Source organism: Physeter macrocephalus, chromosome 12, assembly GCF_002837175.3.
Source record: "Physeter macrocephalus isolate SW-GA chromosome 12, ASM283717v5, whole genome shotgun sequence".
NCBI lineage: Eukaryota > Metazoa > Chordata > Mammalia > Artiodactyla > Physeteridae > Physeter > Physeter macrocephalus.
This window is the reverse complement of record NC_041225.1, coordinates 19,516,255-19,521,012: the sequence shown is the minus strand read 5'-3', so window position 1 is coordinate 19,521,012 and position 4,758 is coordinate 19,516,255. Positions and strand designations below refer to the sequence as shown.

General features: G+C 50.7%; 1 protein-coding gene across 1 annotated transcript in view; it reads left to right on the top strand.

Moving 5' to 3' along the window:
* Positions 1–127: 127 nt before the first annotated feature.
* Positions 128–4,758, top strand: part of RFX8 (regulatory factor X8) — a 67,122-nt gene continuing 62,491 nt past the window's right edge. The window contains 1 exon segment of the mRNA XM_055089128.1: positions 128–204. The gene's annotated coding sequence lies outside the window, so the exon portion shown is untranslated.

The following is a 4,758-nucleotide window of genomic DNA, read 5'->3' as shown; positions in this document are numbered from 1 at the left end:
CTCCCATGCACCCCCCCCCCCATAGGCCCCCGCGCGCCCCGCTCTAAAGTAAACACCCAGGAGCGGCTGCGGCCGGACGGTGCAGCGCTTCCGCCCGCTCGCCGCCTCGGTGCCGCGGGCGGGTCCAGCCATGGCCGAGGGCGTGGCGGCCTCCGCATCGGGCGGCGCGGGCGGCCGGGGCCTGCACGGCGGCATCATCCAGTGGTGAGCGGGACCGCGGCGGCAGCGGGGCCGGCCCGGCGGATGGGAGGGGCGAGGGGGCGAGGAAGGGGAGCGTGGCTCCCTCGGCTGCTGTCCCCAGGACCTCGGACCAAGTGCCAGGGCGGCCGCCTGCGGCCCCGGGGCCCTGGTAAAAGGCTCAAGAGGACAGCTGTTCACACGCAGGACCAGCGCTTCTTCATGCTGGCTGGGATGGGACTGGACACGCACACACACGCACACGCGATGGGGCAGTGTGGGTTTCCCACCTGGGGCCTCCCATGTCGGTCACGCTTCCCGTGGGAAGCAGTCCAGCCTGCCCTCCACCGGGGGGCTTGTTGGTGGCCCTGGGTTTACATATACATCTGAAAGCACGAGGGCTAGGCCAGGAGAGGAAATGTTTTCTCTCAGTGTGCGATCCAGAATGGGATGTTTCCTGACTTACAGCAAAGTAGTTTTTAGCTCTAACAATGCATTCCACATTTGAGAAATTCACTTCTGGCTATTTAAATAGAGGAAGAAAAAGCTGGAAAGAAAAATATCATCAGCCCTTGGGACTGATGAACTCATGGGTTTGTAGCGCTTCAGAAATAGGAAAATAATTGAAACCAGTCCTAAAACATTCGATTTAGAAGGTGAATAACTAGTAGATAGCTGATTACTTCGTTTTTTAAGCTTGAAGGAGTATTTCTCAAGAAAGAAATACTTTCTGAAAAAGTTCAATGAGTGAAATAGAAAAATGAAGGGGAGTGTTTGTGATTAGAGCCCAAAAAGGCCTAAATGGTCACCCTTTTCCTCCCAAAAAAAATTTTTGATATATTTTCCCTTGCATAAGAGAAAAAAATCAAAAGAATAAATATTTTAAAATAATTCTAAAAATATTTTTTTAAAAAAACAAAAGAACCACAGCACACAGTGTTTTTAGAGTGTTGCACAGCAGGACTCTATTTCTTTCACACTTAGACCCCTCAGCATATCTGCACCTTCAAGTTTCAGGTCACCATTTAGTAAATTAGAGTTTCTAGGACTTGAATAAGTCCAGAGACTCGAAAGAATGATTAGGGTTTCAGAAAATACCTAGATGTTCTCCTCAGGTCATTTGTGAACTGACAGGGTGCAGGCTGCCCACGAAGCAGATGCCCTAAGTCACTTAGGATGGTATTCCTAGTCCTGTGTCACAAACTCCTGTCCCTGCAGGCCTCGGACCCAGGGGGCCAGGTTATGCTCTTCAGGTGGGGGGAGGCGGGGCCATGGAGGTGAGGAGGGGCAGAGTCTCCCTTGGAAGACTGCTCTTTAGGCATCCCATCTGTGAGGTGCGACGCTTGAGAGGTCATTGTGCAACCCACCTGGGTCCTTGGACTCTTTAAGCAATAGAAGTTGCTAAGACTCCAGAGGAGGAATTCAGGCAAGGCTTTATTGGGACTCGCGCTACAGCAAGAGGGAGGGAAAACAAGTAACAGGTCCCCTTGCTTGCTCTCCGAGGGGGGCGGGCCGTGGGGCCGGGAGCGGGGGCTTAGGCGGTCTGCCCACCCCCTTGGTGGTGCCGTGTGCAGGGATCGTGCTCAGGACCCTGCTTTTGCTCCCAGCTCCTCAGAAGTGGCAGTTGGGTTTTTGAATCTTCTTGTTCGTAATTTGCCCAGCTGCATGTGCATGCAGTTACGTGTAGTCCCTTATGTCAATAGTTTCTTTGTATTCTGGTGCTCTGGGAGACGTTTGTCTGGGGCAAGCACTCTGGTAAAGGGTCCCAGGTCCCAGCCTGTCTCAATTGGTGCTGGTGGTTTGAACGTTGGCATTAAAAAAGCAACTGCAACCACTCCACGCTGGTTAGGATGGCCACTATCAAACAAACAAAAATAGAAGATAACGACCGTTTGTGAGGATGTGAAGAAATGAGAACCCTTGCGCACTCTTGGTGGGAATGTAAATTGGTGTAGCCACTGTGGAAAATAGGATAGTGGTTCCTCAAAAAATTGAAAATGGAACCACCATGTGATCCAGCAATTCCCCCTCTGGGCATATGCCCCAAAGACTTGAAAGCAAGGATTGGAACAGATATTCGCATCCCCATGTTCATAGCAGCGTTATGCACAATAGCCAAAGATGGAAGTAACCCAAGTGTCCATCAGCAGATGAATGGATAAATAAAATGTGGTCTATACATACAATGCACTATTATTCAGATATTAAAAAGGAAGGAAATTCTGATACAGACTCCAACATGGGCGAACCTTGAAGACATTATGCGAAATGAAATGAGCCAGTCACAAAAGGACAAACAGTATATGATTTCACTTATACGAGGCACCAAGAGGCGTCAACTTCATAGAGACAGAAAGGAGAATGGTGGTTGCCAGGGTCTGGGGGAGAGGGAACGGGAAGTAGCGTTTCTGGCCGGTACAGAGTTTCAGTTTTGCGAGACAACCAGAATTCTTTGGATGGATGGTCATGCACCAGCAACTGCACAACAGTGAGAGAGTACTTAATGCCACTGAACTCTGTATTTAAAATTGGTACATTTTATGTTACGTACATTTTACCAGAATTTAAACATGAACAATTTTTAAAAAACCAAACACAGCAGAGCCCCTCGGTTTGTAACAGCTTGGCGTCCTGGAAGGTGTTAGAAGATGGCCAAGGAGACCAGCTTCCTGTTAAGAGTGGCAGTGGGTACCGGTACGCCAGGTGTCCAGATGCCCAGAGACAGCTCAGGCTTCCGAGTGAAAGCCCAGGGAGGGGCTGATTGTTGTTGCGCGAAAGAAACGCTCCGTTTTTAGCATATTCGTTGTTTCATTTCCCAGTCAGTCCTGGTTGGGCTTCCAATGTTCCTTAGAGACTTCAGTGCCTCTGCCACCAACTTGTGATAAGTTCTCCAAGGACAAAGAAAGGTCCCGCAAGGAGAAAGAAAGGTCCCGCAAGGAGCAAGAAAGTTCCCACCTCTGGAAAGCGAAGTACTAGAAGTTTTCTGTTTCACGGACAGGAAGGCTTGTTGAAATGGGGAGAGAAGTGGTCAGACCTCTGAGGAGCACAGAAGGATGAAGTGACCTGATTTCCTCTGCTGAGGGTACAGATTCGACAGGTCGGACAGGTGGGACCCCTGGCTCAGACCTCAGGCAAAAAATCTAAATGTCACCTAAACCCTACGCACGCCGAGCCTGGCTATAGACTAAATAACTGTCTCCTGCATATAAATACGGCTTTCAGATTTCTGCAGACTCTTGTGGTTCATAAGGTGGAAATTTACTTTGAAAGGTACAGAATTCGTAATAGCCTTTGATCAGGTTGAATCAAAGGGTACAGTCACTCCCAGTGTTACATTTTTCTTTATGAGGAAAAGGACCCCTCAGAAATGTGAGAGCTGCAGGACCCGGTGTGGGTGCTCTGAAGTTGGCAATGATCAGATTGTCCATCACTCAAAACGAGAAGCGCGTCATGAGGTTCTCAAGATCTTAGCTGTCAGCTTCGTCTGATGGTGAGACCTGGGGAGGGTGATTATGCACCCAAGCAAGGAACCGAGTCATCTGATCGACTCCAGCCTTGGACAGGCTTTATAATCACGTATCACCAAAAACCGTATCGGTGGCTCCGTGTGAAAGCAAGCCTTGGCCCGTCTCACCTGCCAGGAGTCCTGGCCAGCCCTACTGCCTGCATATCCTCATCGCGCCCCCCACCGGACCCACGTGTAGTTCAAAGTCAGGCTCACCTGCAGTAGGTGCTTCTGTGCTGCCGGTCTGCCAACGTGGATGCCTTTCTCGCTTCCATTCAGGATTTTGGAGGTGGACGTAAAAATGATAACAGTAAGAGCTGCCGTGTGCCAGCCGGTGTACCAGCCACATCCCATGCCTGGATTTCTCATCACAAAAACTCCAAGAGACGTCTCAGAGTCAGAACCTACACCTGGGTCTGTGAGCTTTGAAGCCCTGGGTCAGAGTCACGGTCGTAAGTTGCTCTGGGCGTGGAGACTAAATGCGGAAGCACGTACTCTTTAAGCTGAAGTAAAGGCACCACCTGAACATAGACGCTCTTACAGGACCTTCCACTTGTCCACTTAGTGTGTGCTGCCTCCTCCCACTGGCCATCCGTGAGACCTGGCTGTGAACTTTGGGGAGAAGATGAAAGGCCCTGGGCTGAATCTCCTGGGGCAGCAAAAGGACCAAGCATTGGCGCTGGGCTCGCAACCAGGAGGCAGCCCTTTCTCTGAGTGTGGGCGGAGAAAAGTCTCTGGTCCTGGGCCTTGGTGGGGTATCATTGCTGGTATAATTTGGTCTTAATTGTCCACCCAGGTGGCAGTCAGACTCGGCAGTGTCATTTTGAAGTAGGAGGACAAGAGGCCCAGAGCACATGAATTTCAGTGACAAGGAAGAACAACTGGCAAAAGTTGACACTCAAGCTCATTTTGGAGAGTATTTTGCACATTTCTTTTTTTTTTTTTTTTTTTTTTTTGCGGTACGCGGGCCTCTCACCGCTGTGGCCTCTCCCGTTGCGGAGCACAGGCTCCGGACGCGCAGGCTCAGCGGCCATGGCTCACGGGCCCAGCCGCTCTGCGGCATGGGGGATCCTCCC